At 36.2% G+C, this 15,283-nt stretch overlaps 1 protein-coding gene and 2 long non-coding RNA genes across 3 annotated transcripts in view; 1 reads left to right on the top strand and 2 right to left on the bottom strand.

Moving 5' to 3' along the window:
- LOC136265497 (protein NLRC3-like) overlaps positions 1–15,283 on the bottom strand; it is a 64,941-nt gene that overhangs the window by 24,429 nt on the left and 25,229 nt on the right. The window lies entirely within an intron of this gene.
- Positions 24–2,730, top strand: LOC136265498 (uncharacterized). Its single transcript, XR_010705558.1, has 3 exons — positions 24–146; positions 2,079–2,147; positions 2,536–2,730. It is a non-coding gene; the product is annotated as an uncharacterized lncRNA (long non-coding RNA).
- On the bottom strand, positions 12,479–14,854 carry LOC136266664 (uncharacterized). Its single transcript, XR_010706218.1, has 3 exons — positions 14,678–14,854; positions 13,264–13,351; positions 12,479–12,838 (listed from the first exon to the last, which is right to left on the bottom strand). It is a non-coding gene; the product is annotated as an uncharacterized lncRNA (long non-coding RNA).

The raw sequence follows: 15,283 nt of genomic DNA, 5'->3' as shown, positions 1-15,283 counted from the left end.
ATGTTGAGTCCATAAGCGCCTCAGGCGCTTTTATAAAAAATAATTAATCAGAGATTACAGTGCGCCTATGAAGATCGATATTACGAGACACACAGGCACAAGCTTGGACACAAGAGAGAAGATATACTCAACTCTCAGGATGTGAGGTATGTTACTTTTTTGTACGAAACGTGTACTGCACGGTACTTTACCCTGGGTGCATTATTTGAATGCTGTGACAGGAATTAAAGTCATAGTTTAACTTGCACAATATGCCTTGGCTTACAGGTGTGGTCTATTTAGAGGTTTGGGTAAAAGAAGTGTTGTAATGTCTATGAGTTTGGCACAATAGAGCAGGCAATGATTCTTAAGGTCATCAATGGCACGTACACACTTTAATGTTATCATGCTAGCTATATACATACGCCGCACTCTGGGTGATTCCAATTGACGTGCCACAAGATGAGTATTTGGAGATACAAAGTAGTTAGAGGATAAATTACCTGCAGTATTCTAACTTTTGCGTGTGTCTTTGTGGAGGGTGCTAAACCATAAATGGTAGTTGGAAGTCTTCCAATTGCCCTAAGCAGCCTCTATGGTGTGTGAAGCCTTTTTCTCTTTGTCATTAAGTTGAGTAGTATCTGGTACAGTTCAAACCTCATGCACTCTTGTATTCGTACACTACTCAGCTTATATTATTGTGTAGTAGAAAGCAATGTGATGAACAGCAGCCATTTGTGTTTCTAATTACAAGCATGCATATGTATTTACAAATTAATGTGACTAAAAGCATGGAGTATGTATATCATAATTATAATCTATGCTAAAAGTTGCATTTGGAATTTATTGAATTGGTTATAAGTTCTTTAGTGATAGACAGGTTAGCTGAATGTTGTATTTTTGTTGTTGCAGTTTTGTTACAATAGAGTTTAAACACATGGGCTATAAATGCTGCATACTTTGAGGATATCGTGAGTGGGTGTTACAGTTAAAGCAGTGCTACATGTGTGTACGGAAAATACAGCATAAGGGGACATGTCAAGAGATGAGGCAAAATCGAGCGCTGTATTTGCCTTGAGACACACTCAAGTGCTGTATTTTTTGTACATACAAGCATATGTGGTACTTTAAATTGTACTGGTACTTTAAATTGTACTTGTACTTCCTGTTCTTGCTTGGAGCGTGTGCCCTAATCGTTTCAATTTTTGGTGATCAGCAATGTAAACAGCGGTGTTCATGTGTGCATGTATACGTACGTACAGTATACCCTCTAATGTGCTGAGAACATTATTATTATTATTATAGGCTTTACAGCACAACATACAAGGGACTACGAACTAAGTCCACATACAGTGCAGTATGTATGAAAGTAAATGTGTTGAGGGTCTGGCAGAAATTACTTTTGCCAGCCTTAATTAATTTCAGTAAATTAACAAACTAGTCTGAAGACAAGAAAATAATGATTTGATTAGATACGTACTCAACTTGAACGATACACTTTTTGTTCTTCATTCAGGTCGTCAAACATGAACCTCATGTTCCAAAAGAAAATTACTTTTAATGCTGAAATAAATACTGCAAGTGCTCAGATATTGTTTAGAATGTTGGTATTGAAATTAAGGTCACAAGATCCATGTTAGCCAGCTCATGTGATACATTTGTTACCTAACAATAACATCACGAAGGCTGTGGAGTTTGATTTGTGAAATTTTAATGTGCTTTGACATGAGTACTTCTATATGACATGTTGATCATTATTGTTACTTGTAAAAATAGTGATGTAAAAATAGTGAAATTCCTTCTCCCTAGTGGATCTATAAGGAGTATTATCCTCAGTGGTGTCACCATTGTACGGAACTGTCTTCACGTACATACTGCAAATTAATTTATAGTATTCTGTTTTATTTCATCAAAATTAGGATTTTACCGTCGATTACTATTGACAGTTTCAAACACATTATCTGTTTTGTGTCTCAAGTGTTTGGTTGTACAGTATGGCTGTTTGTAACAGCATGTGTTTGCATGCACTGGTAATGAAAAACGGCTTTGCCAGTTATGATGCAGTTACATTATTGTATGTGTACATATATTGTTCGCAGTATGATGTTAGCTGACCTTCACTCTGGTAAACTACACAGATTCATCGTGAAGTTGATGTGAGTGATAGGGTAAGTACAGGGTCATAGTACAGGTCATTATAATGGTGTGAATATAGTTAGTGAGTGGGCAATATTACACTCCATTCCCAGTTTAGTAACACTCAGTAAGTCTGACTATCGCCAAAACATTACAAAGGGCAACTTGCACAGTGAAATCTCTCACCCTAATTTTATGAATACCACACACTAGATCAATTAAAGCTCAAAAAATGTCAGGATGGTTAGCTCATCAACTTACAAAGTCTTATTAGGAAACAATGTCGATTATGCATGTGTTCAGGTTTCACTGTATCAGGAGCTCATGATCATAAGCGCCACAAGGCACATGTGATATTCACACATTATTATAAACATGCTGCCATGTGACCACCACTCTATTATACACTCTACTCCATAGCCTATACATGACCACTGGATGAAGTGACACAGCCGTGAGCAGTAATGATGCTAGCAGACAGACGGCTCCTCCTCCCAAGAGTACATTTATGAAATTGTATTTAGGTACACTTTACTGAGGGATGAAGTTTAGTTGTTTTAGTTACATCATTTCTTTATACAATTATTGTGAGATACATTATTATTTTGATGGTTACACGATTGTTGTTCTTAATTCCTTTCTGGTCCGGCTTACACAGAAGATGTTACCTACACATGGACATAACTTATATCATAGACCATAGGGTATGGAGTAAGCACTAAACTAAACTGAGTTACTTGCAAAGTGTTAAAGATGATTTCAAGTGTATGAAGGCTCTTGCTAATGGACACCATGTACTGTGTGTGGTACATGAAGCTGGGCTCAAAAACTTTATAGGGAAAACAAAAAAGCTACAACTCGAAAGGACCAGTTGCAGTACAAAGAAAGCTGGGTTATCAGTAGATAACATGCATATCCTGTAAGCGGTATATTATGTACAGACCTTGTGGTTATCATCAAGACACTTCCTGTGTAGACCTAGAGAAATATTTAATGGGAATTATAAGCATTATTATATAACATGAAGTGTGAGCTGCTTCATTTGTAACTTCTGCATAATTATAGACTTGATCACAGTAACCTGTTCATAAATTAGGTTGACTCGTTGAGGTCCAGTAGTTATAGTCTGTGTATGTGTCATATGGTAGTGTCTGCTATTGACACCCAGCAACTTGATGTAGTAAACTAAATCTGTAAACATATTGGAATATAATTAGGGGATTGGTCGTGTAATGTACCCTCTAGTACTTTAGTTAACCAGTCCCTTGACTTATCACATGCAATAATAACTTTTAATAGTAACAAATAAAACTGATAACACAACCACATGACAACTAACTAATAGATAGTATATATACAAGTGGTAACCATTAATGATGTCATACAAAACCTAATAACTACAACATGATTAAGTAATAAAAGTCTTGAGTTCAGTACAGGTCACATGTTACACAAGACCTAATGTGGACACAACTACTGTACACTATCATATCACATAAATATCGCACACACACACAAAGCAAAGTCTTTGGCTACTGTGCTAGCACAGTCATCCCTACCTGGTGACTCAGAGCAGGGACATCTGTGGAAGTTTTCAGTATGTAATTATTACAAACGAAAGACGTCATCCCTGGTTCCAAGTAGATGGTATTATGGTTGTAAGTACAAAATCCATCTGCAATGATGAAATAAATAATATTATGTATCTAGATATCTACAATGCTTAGCTTCCAATAGGCACATTTTATTATGGGGATCTGGTGGTGAATAATCCCTGTGTGGAAACTATATTGGGAGTTGTGTTTTCAGGGGTATGATTGTATTGGTAGAGGCTTGTAAAGGGACATTCTAAAACTGTACACTATCAACTGTACACTATCAAGAGACTGAATGTTCAGTGCCCTTTATACGGAGGTCCTTTTAGAGAGGTTCCACGTAGTTGCTTATACTTCATAACACCTCACTTAGAAGCCATGTGTTTAATAAGACTACTTTGATGTAGTGGCCACCTCCGAACATAGCTACTGTATGCAAGGAAATTTTGATGTAAGAAAAATTTGAAGAATTCACACTTCAGCAGATTTGACGAATAAAATATTGACGAAAATCAAGGAATTGTAGACAAAACCTGTACTTTTAAAGGTGCTTATAAACATATGAATTTGTCGATTCATCAAATTTTTCTGACATCAAAATTTCCTTGAATACGTTAATGTGTATGGGACATACTGCTCCATTGCTGAGGCCATAATATATCCCTAGCCACATGGCCCTATTAGTGAGGTTCATTCAATGCATGCCAACTGTATTTAATTAAGGTAACACCCAGCACATTTTTAGCCAGCATTTCTTTAATACTTCTTTCAAAAGTAATAATTGTTTATGGTGCTACAGTACCATATATGGTGTTACAGTACCATATATAGCATTACCATATATAGCACTACAACATACAGATAGTTTACATAAGTTAGTGCAAAAACATTAGGGAATGGAATTATTATAATCAGCTCCTAGCATATTTTAATCTTGGAGGATAGTAGACAATAAGTGACCCGCTGAGCAAAAAATTGACTTGTCTGCATTTTCTTGAATTTCTGACTTTTTTAGTTGGAAAACCAATGGGCTGTTAGTTTCAGCATTATCCGGTAAGTAATTTCGGAGTTGTAGCAATAGACATCAAGAAGGACAAAACAATCGACTTGTACAGAAATTTACAGGCACTTTGTTTAATCGATCACAAGTCTTGAGTACAATAGGCTATAGAGTTGGGACTCGTGTCATTCTATTCACCATGAACTGGGGCATTCATCAAGGTACAGTTGTATACATCAATGCTATTAAGCAAGAAGTTTAGAAACAGCAATGATAAAGTTATGTTATACCGCAACGTAATCAAATGCACATAACTCATGCTTGTTTCATGGGAGAAAAAAACAACAAATTATTCTTACTCTCAGTGACTGCTGCTCATCATATTGCTTTCTATTACACAATAATATAAGCTGAGTAGTGTACGAATGCAAGTGTGTATGAGGTTTGAACTGTACCAGATACTACCCAACTCAATGACAAAGAAAAAAAAGTGCTGTGGCCACACACACCACAGAGACTGCTTAGGGAAATTGGAAGACTTCCAACAACTATTTACCTCCTTAAAAGACTAGCGCAAATGTTAGAATGCTGCAGGTAATTCATCCTGACTACTTTGTATTAGGGTTAAGACAATAACTTTTGGATACTGCTTTACCGCACCAAAGCTTCGTTACCATGGATACTAACAAGTTAAACCTGTTGCACAAGTATAGTCACTCCTTGTGGGAGCTGCCATTTACATATTTTTTGGTTAGTTATACAGTGAAACCCCTGTGTATTAATACCGAACAAAAGTGTCCAGATTATCAAGGTGTCCTGATTTTCCAAGTCAGATTGCATGCAAACGGACATTTTGAGACCATCCAGGTTATACAGGTGTACTCATTTTCAAGTGTCCTGATTAACAGGTTCCACTGTATGTTTAAACAATGGTTGTACTGGAGCTATAATGAAGTGTACGAGTTTGTACTACAGTGTACAGTACTCCTAATAACCATCAGCTGTGTGCATTAATTGTTGACATGACATTTGTAACAAAGCTTTGGTAACATTTTCAAGAGTTTCGGAGGATTTATCTGTACATTCGTTCCAACCCTACATTGTATCTCCAAAAACTCATCTTGCAGCACATCAATTGGAATCACCAATGTGTGACATATGTACATATAAAATTAAAGTGATGACCTTAAGAATCATTGCCTGCTCTATTATGCCAAACTCAGACATTACAACACTTCCCTTAGCCAAGCCTCTAAGTTGATCACACCTGTATAAGCCAAGGCAGATTGTGCAAGTTAAACCATGACTACAAAGGGTCTGTCACAGTATAGAGTATATTTAAATAATGCCCCCAGGGTAAATTACCGTGTAGTACACGTTTCGTACAAAAAAGAAACGTACCTCACATCCTGAAAGTTGAATATATCTTCTCTTTTGTGTCCAAGCTTGTGTCTGTGTGTCTCGTATTATCGATCTTTATAGGCGCACATTAATATCTGATTATTTTTATAAAAGCACCTGAGGCGCTTATGGACTCAACATGGGTGAACAAAACGATAGCCCTTATGGCACCACTACTACGGTGGCCCGTTCTGGGCTATTTCTCAAAAATTTCCGAGACATTTCCGGAAATTTCTTGATTATTTCTCATTTATCGATAATTTCTGATAATTTCTCGATTCTCATAATTTCTCAACCTTTCTCGAAAGTTTCTCGATTTTCTTGTGACGCATTGTAACGTAAATTGTGAAATACGCGTGCCAACAACTCCATGTTGAGGCTCTGGTTGTACAGCAGCGGTGGTGCTGGCAATGGCGAAAAGCGTCGCATTCAAGTAGAGCAGCCTGGAAACTTGAACAGTTTTAATCAAAACATTATACGGACGACTGTGAGATATATTAACATCGAGACATAGTGTCAAGCTGACGCCTAGAAAGTGACTGAAGAATATAATATTAAGAAGACAGGAAGTAGATATACAGAGTCCTCTAGAAGATGTCAGCAGCAATTGTGAGTTGCAATGACCTCTAATAGTTTAATGCATCCATAAGTGTGTTACGTAGTATCTGTGTCTTATGTAGTATCTGTATCTTATGTAGTATCTGTATCTTATGTAGTATCTGTATCTTATGTAGTATCTGTATCTTATGTAGTATCTGTGTGTTATGTAGTATCTGTATGTTATGTAGTATCTGTATCTTATGTAGTATCTGTGTCTTATGTAGTATCTGTATCTTATGTAGTATCTGTATCTTATGTAGTATCTGTGTCTTATGTAGTATCTGTGTCTTATGTAGTATCTGTATCTTATGTAGTATCTGTGTCTTATGTAGTATCTGTGTCTTATGTAGTATCTGTATGTTATGTAGTATCTGTATCTTATGTAGTATCTGTGTCTTATGTAGTATCTGTATGTTATGTAGTATCTGTATATTATGTAGTATCTGTATCTTATGTAGTATCTGTGTCTTATGTAGTATCTGTATCTTATGTAGTATCTGTATGTTATGTAGTATCTGTGTGTTATGTAGTATCTGTATCTTATGTAGTATCTGTGTCTTATGTAGTATCTGTATCTTATGTAGTATCTGTGTCTTATGTAGTATCTGTATCTTATGTAGTATCTGTATCTTATGTAGTATCTGTGTCTTATGTAGTATCTGTGTCTTATGTAGTATCTGTGTCTTATGTAGTATCTGTATCTTATGTAGTATCTGTATCTTATGTAGTATCTGTGTCTTATGTAGTATCTGTGTCTTATGTAGTATCTGTGTGTTATGTAGTATCTGTGTCTTATGTAGTATCTATATCTTATGTAGTATCTGTATCTTATGTAGTATCTGTATCTTATGTAGTATCTGTGTCTTATGTAGTATCTGTGTGTTATGTAGTATCTGTATGTTATGTAGTATCTGTATCTTATGTAGTATCTGTGTCTTATGTAGTATCTGTGTCTTATGTAGTATCTGTGTCTTATGTAGTATCTGTATCTTATGTAGTATCTGTATCTTATGTAGTATCTGTGTCTTATGTAGTATCTGTATCTTATGTAGTATCTGTATCTTATGTAGTATCTGTGTCTTATGTAGTATCTGTATCTTATGTAGTATCTGTGTCTTATGTAGTATCTGTGTGTTATGTAGTATCTGTGTCTTATGTAGTATCTATATCTTATGTAGTATCTGTATCTTATGTAGTATCTGTATCTTATGTAGTATCTGTGTCTTATGTAGTATCTGTGTCTTATGTAGTATCTGTGTCTTATGTAGTATCTGTATCTTATGTAGTATCTGTATCTTATGTAGTATCTGTGTCTTATGTAGTATCTGTGTCTTATGTAGTATCTGTGTCTTATGTAGTATCTGTATGTTATGTAGTATCTGTGTCTTATGTAGTATCTGTATGTTATGTAGTATCTGTATCTTATGTAGTATCTGTGTCTTATGTAGTATCTGTATCTTATGTAGTATCTGTATGTTATGTAGTATCTGTATGTTATGTAGTATCTGTATCTTATGTAGTATCTGTGTCTTATGTAGTATCTGTGTCTTATGTAGTATCTGTGTCTTATGTAGTATCTGTATCTTATGTAGTATCTGTATCTTATGTAGTATCTGTGTCTTATGTAGTATCTGTGTCTTATGTAGTATCTGTGTCTTATGTAGTATCTGTGTCTTATGTAGTATCTGTATGTTATGTAGTATCTGTGTCTTATGTAGTATCTGTATGTTATGTAGTATCTGTATCTTATGTAGTATCTGTATCTTATGTAGTATCTGTGTCTTATGTAGTATCTGTGTCTTATGTAGTATCTGTGTCTTATGTAGTATCTGTATGTTATGTAGTATCTGTATCTTATGTAGTATCTGTGTCTTATGTAGTATCTGTATGTTATGTAGTATCTGTGTCTTATGTAGTATCTGTGTGTTATGTAGTATCTGTATGTTATGTAGTATCTGTGTGTTATGTAGTATCTGTGTCTTATGTAGTATCTGTGTCTTATGTAGTATCTGTATCTTATGTAGTATCTGTGTCTTATGTAGTATCTGTGTCTTATGTAGTATCTGTGTCTTATGTAGTATCTGTGTCTTATGTAGTATCTGTATGTTATGTAGTATCTGTGTCTTATGTAGTATCTGTATCTTATGTAGTATCTGTATGTTATGTAGTATCTGTATCTTATGTAGTATCTGTGTCTTATGTAGTATCTGTATGTTATGTAGTATCTGTATGTTATGTAGTATCTGTATCTTATGTAGTATCTGTGTCTTATGTAGTATCTGTATGTTATGTAGTATCTGTGTCTTATGTAGTATCTGTATCTTATGTAGTATCTGTATCTTATGTAGTATCTGTGTCTTATGTAGTATCTGTGTCTTATGTAGTATCTGTATGTTATGTAGTATCTGTATCTTATGTAGTATCTGTGTCTTATGTAGTATCTGTGTCTTATGTAGTATCTGTGTGTTATGTAGTATCTGTATCTTATGTAGTATCTGTGTCTTATGTAGTATCTGTGTCTTATGTAGTATCTGTGTCTTATGTAGTATCTGTGTCTTATGTAGTATCTGTGTGTTATGTAGTATCTGTGTCTTATGTAGTATCTGTGTGTTATGTAGTATCTGTATCTTATGTAGTATCTGTGTCTTATGTAGTATCTGTGTCTTATGTAGTATCTGTGTGTTATGTAGTATCTGTGTCTTATGTAGTATCTGTGTGTTATGTAGTATCTGTATGTTATGTAGTATCTGTATCTTATGTAGTATCTGTGTCTTATGTAGTATCTGTATGTTATGTAGTATCTGTATGTTATGTAGTATCTGTATCTTATGTAGTATCTGTGTCTTATGTAGTATCTGTATGTTATGTAGTATCTGTGTCTTATGTAGTATCTGTATCTTATGTAGTATCTGTATCTTATGTAGTATCTGTGTCTTATGTAGTATCTGTGTCTTATGTAGTATCTGTATGTTATGTAGTATCTGTATCTTATGTAGTATCTGTGTCTTATGTAGTATCTGTGTCTTATGTAGTATCTGTGTGTTATGTAGTATCTGTATCTTATGTAGTATCTGTGTCTTATGTAGTATCTGTGTCTTATGTAGTATCTGTGTCTTATGTAGTATCTGTGTCTTATGTAGTATCTGTGTGTTATGTAGTATCTGTGTCTTATGTAGTATCTGTGTGTTATGTAGTATCTGTATCTTATGTAGTATCTGTGTCTTATGTAGTATCTGTATGTTATGTAGTATCTGTGTCTTATGTAGTATCTGTATCTTATGTAGTATCTGTGTCTTATGTAGTATCTGTATGTTATGTAGTATCTGTGTCTTATGTAGTATCTGTATGTTATGTAGTATCTGTATGTTATGTAGTATCTGTGTCTTATGTAGTATCTGTATGTTATGTAGTATCTGTGTGTTATGTAGTATCTGTATCTTATGTAGTATCTGTGTCTTATGTAGTATCTGTATCTTATGTAGTATCTGTGTCTTATGTAGTATCTGTATGTTATGTAGTATCTGTGTCTTATGTAGTATATGTGTCTTATGTAGTATCTGTGTGTTATGTAGTATCTGTGTGTTATGTAGTATCTGTGTGTTATGTAGTATCTGTGTGTTATGTAGTATCTGTGTGTTATGTAGTATCTGTATGTTATGTAGTATCTGTGTGTTATGTAGTATCTGTGTGTTATGTAGTATCTGTGTGTTATGTAGTATCTGTGTGTTATGTAGTATCTGTGTGTTATGTAGTATCTGTGTGTTATGTAGTATCTGTGTGTTATGTAGTATCTGTATGTTATGTAGTATCTGTGTGTTATGTAGTATCTGTGTGTTATGTAGTATCTGTGTGTTATGTAGTATCTGTGTGTTATGTAGTATCTGTATGTTATGTAGTATCTGTGTGTTATGTAGTATCTGTGTGTTATGTAGTATCTGTGTGTTATGTAGTATCTGTGTGTTATGTAGTATCTGTGTGTTATGTAGTATCTGTATCTTATGTAGTATCTGTGTGTTATGTAGTATCTGTGTGTTATGTAGTATCTGTATCTTATGTAGTATCTGTATGTTATGTAGTATCTGTGTGTTATGTAGTATCTGTGTGTTATGTAGTATCTGTATCTTATGTAGTATCTGTATGTTATGTAGTATCTGTGTGTTATGTAGTATCTGTGTGTTATGTAGTATCTGTGTGTTATGTAGTATCTGTGTGTTATGTAGTATCTGTATGTTATGTAGTATCTGTGTGTTATGTAGTATCTGTGTGTTATATAGTATCTGTATGTTATGTAGTATCTGTGTGTTCTGTAGTATCTGTGTGTTATATAGTATCTGTATGTTATGTAGTATCCACTGCAATTTGTCTAGCCAAGAGACACCGAGTAACTAATTTGCAAACTAGGATAGGTGAGAAGACCCTCTGGAGGGGCAAAGGACAATAGTGGGGACCTTGGTCAGTGTAAATCGGACATGCTTGCTAAATGTAAACCCTGTGTTTAGCTTGCAAAGGGGGCCCTGCCGTAGATATATTTTCCATACCAGGGATAGGCAACCGGGTTATCAATCCTTATCAAAACATTCACTCTGGGCTATAGCGATTTAATATGTTCCAGATACAGTACCGCCCAGAGGTAACGTTACACTCGCGAGCAGTTGACACTCGTGTAGCCCATTGTCAAATCGCTAGTTTCTGTGGCATGTGTGTGCTAGCTAACTCACAACGTGTAGCCACGACACACTAGCTCCATTGGGTGGCTGCTCCAGTAACCGTGTGTCTTTGTACGTGACACATTCCAGTCGTGTATCATGTGGCCTGGATTTGAGCACTCACGAGGGACTGGGATTGTAACGTTACATCTGGGTGGTACTGTATATTGTGAAATCAAGACTCATGGTAGTGAGTCGTGCGGCCAGTAAAGCAGAAACACGTTCCGCAGACAATAAAGGACACGACCACTACACGTGAGGATTTTACAGGAACGAACGTTGTCAAATTCGGACTTCCTGTAACTCACCCGTCACTTACGCTATCCCTCTGAAACTCTAGAGTTGAACTCATCGTGTCACTAGTAACTACCACACAAGCAGTGAAGCAAATCCATGCCGATTGTTTCGTGATCGAGATTGCTGACATCAATGGGGATGTTTCGTTTTTTTTCATTTATTATTTTTATCGCATGCGGTTAGACACAACTGCAGGTGTATGCCTTGCGTTCCTTTGTGCATTCCGAACATTGATTTCCCTGCTATCGCTTCAGTATTCTCTCAATCGCCTCAAGATTCACATCATCGATTTCACCATACATGATTACCCTACAGTCATAATTTCAGCACCAAACGAAGTTTCAGTCGACCTAGAGGCCAAATACAAAACCCATATTGTTGTTTTCCGCAATACTCGCATGGCATGTAGGGCAATGTGTCTTTAAAAGTTTCGTTGAGATTGAAACATATGTTTTCGAAAATGGATGGTTTGATTTTGAATTAAGTTGCCCCCACGTAATTTGTTCTCTGTAAGAATTTAACTCAGAATTTAAAGAATGACGCAGAGCACAACTGCGGTCACTGGGTATTGATGAACTGGCGCTCTATGTAGTCAATCATTGCACGTAGCCACAAAGAACTAGTGTGCTGCCATAGATTATAGTCTATGGTGCTGCATAGCTACCATCGTTCGATTTGAAATTAGTCGCCCCCACGTAATTTGTCCTCTAAGGGCGCAGCTTAAAGAATGACACAGAGCACAACTGTAGTTACCAGTTGTTGACACAAGTTGTGAGTAATTAGCACATGTAGCTAGCCTAAAAGGAAGTGTGCAAAACCAACAGATAATTTACAATTGTCACCATGCATTTTATAGCACCCCCACACAAAATTACACATGTAATTACAACATACAGAGGACACATGAATACCAAACAGTTTTCACAACAATAATGTAAGAATTGTACAATAATGACTGTAATATAAGCTATGAAAATCTTCTCCAGTGGCCCGCCATGGTAGCAAGTCTCACATGACGGCATGTATATTCATCCAAACACAATGGGAGTAACGAGTAAGTACGATGACAAGTTGGTATGACTCCATTTGTAGAATCCAGATGAGTGGGTGTGGCTCCAGTATGTCTAAACAGTTAACAAACATTCCTGTTATAAATATGTGCTAGAGGATATCGTTGCATCTCTAGTATGTACACTCCACCAGTACAACCTGTCTTAATGGCCACCAGTATAGAAAGACAACCTCTCTTGAAAAGCCAATTCCAAATTGAGAATTTATATACTGCTACCTGCTTATTGAGTGAAGGTGGCAATAAACAAATTCCACCGTAATTTATACATGTGATCTGATCCTGTATATTCTGTCAGTGGATGAGATCCACTTGGCCAGGACAAAATGTGACTCAAATGTCCTGGATGATTCATACTCAACCCACTTATGACCCAGTGGCACAATGGAACTGAGTATTTATAGAGAATACAATTATATTTATTTCTAAGATGTGTGGACACATTACAACACATTACAACACATTACAACATGTACATACAAGACATGCTATGTACTGCTTTAGCATTTCAAGTCACCACATTATGCACGGACCAATCAACAATGCTTCATAGTGCCCATCAGTAAACCTGAAGAAAAGTTACGAAAAATAAAAATTCACATAAGTACAATGAAACCTCATTAATAGGGCCAGCTCTGGGACCAAAAAATTTGGCCTGAATAACAAGGTGGCCTTATTAATGAAGTCATAAAGTACTGCTTAGCTATATTTGGGACCTACTATAAGAGGTGGCCAATATAACGAGGTGGTCTTGTTAAAGAGGTGGCCGCTAAGTGAGGTTTTACTGTACACACAGTTAACAATGGTGAACAATATTAATGGTTAACAATATACACTAAAACCTTACTCAGGTCACTTCTTGTGGCAGATTGCTGTGTACACAAAATGACACATTCAGAGATTGTATTTAGATGGATGATAAAATAACGCACTGTGACTTCAATACTCATGATGTGTCAATGCTAGGCAGTATCTGATATGGCCACCATATACACGGCACTGCCGAAGTACAACATTGCACTTGCTTGTACACACAATTTTGCTCAAGATTTTACAAATTGATAATTAAGGGGCGTGGCAACTGTTTCACTTGCAAGACTGTGTGGCAGCTGTTTCCCTTCTGTACAAGTGACCACCAAGACAGGTCCACTGTGGATGAAAGCCAGGCATTAGATATTTGGTATTTCATGTGTTGAAGGCATTCCAGGACTTCTGGTAGTCTCAAATCTCACCACAGTTTAACTCCGGCAGTGTTGTGGTCACCACTAAACCACTGGAATGCTGTGTTATGTTCGTCTTATGTTTGGCTACTATATAGTAGAACTGAAACGGATACTCTGAAAAATATATATCCTATGGATAATGACTTCATCACTTTCTTCATCAGGAGCTTATAAGGACCAATAGTGAAAATTTTTACACTTTGGGCTGACAGCCAACTGCCTACGTTGAAGCAGTGCCTTTGGTGCTCTAACAGATTGGCTGCCCCCTTGCTGCCAGCACTCACTGTCTCATACGCTGTCACACACTAAATCCATCTCTATAGCCAGTTAGAACAACATGCTTCTCACCATTTTTAAGGCCGCAAAATGGCCACCTCTTTAATAAGCTAGGTCAGAAAATTTTGTCTCTACGGCCTGAATAATGACCAGTTTTCACTGTACTGTTAGTGATTAGTGATCATGGCGATCGGATCATGGAGGATTATTTATTAAGATACTAAGATATACAAACGCTACAACCTCTAAATATAGCAGTAAAAGTTTTACCCTGGTCCAATGTCTAACAATTGTGAGAGACTCTACTGTACAAATAAATGTTTTATCATGGTATGTGCTAATCGCCTTTTTACAATTAAGTTTTACAACACAAATACATGTATAGTTAAACTCACCAATTGTGTCTCAGTGGCACTAAATCCCTTCAACACGAAAAGACAAGCAATGAGACAACAGCCTCGCAAGCCTATTCTGGTGTGCTTATTTAGTAGTAATATAAATTTTAAAGGCGTTTATTTACAACAGGACATAATTACGCGCCCCTCTATTGTCTCTGTACATACTTGCCATTTCTCTACTATTCTCATTTCATTTCACAAGATCTCTTATTGATATGGGCAGGGGCGTGGCTTCTCCGCTTGAATTAGTTGATGCTTGAAGTAGATCGAGATACTCTAATAGAACAGTCACGTTTCTACAAGTGCTGTATTATTATATTGTAAAGTCTGTAAGTAGCTAGTAATTTAAACTATACAATCCGATGCTAGGCAGAAATTGTAACTATGCTAAATATTGATTGCTGTGTTACAGCTGTTTTGTGACTGCTCTATTTGAGTATCTTGATCGTTTTAATGCAGTACAAGATGAAAGGCAAAGTGTTATTAAGGGTTTACTAGTTAAAATAGGTGTTAGTTGACTGCAGTTGCATGCCACTAACAGGGCTGCCCAGAGAAATTAGGGGGCCCAGGGCAAAGAGGTAAAGAGGGGCCCAGGGGCAAGGA

The sequence above is a fragment of the Dysidea avara genome, chromosome 9, assembly GCF_963678975.1.
Source record: "Dysidea avara chromosome 9, odDysAvar1.4, whole genome shotgun sequence".
Classification (NCBI taxonomy): Eukaryota; Metazoa; Porifera; class Demospongiae; order Dictyoceratida; family Dysideidae; genus Dysidea; species Dysidea avara.
The sequence above is the reverse complement of the archived record's forward strand: the minus strand, read 5'-3'. Positions and strand labels throughout refer to the sequence as shown.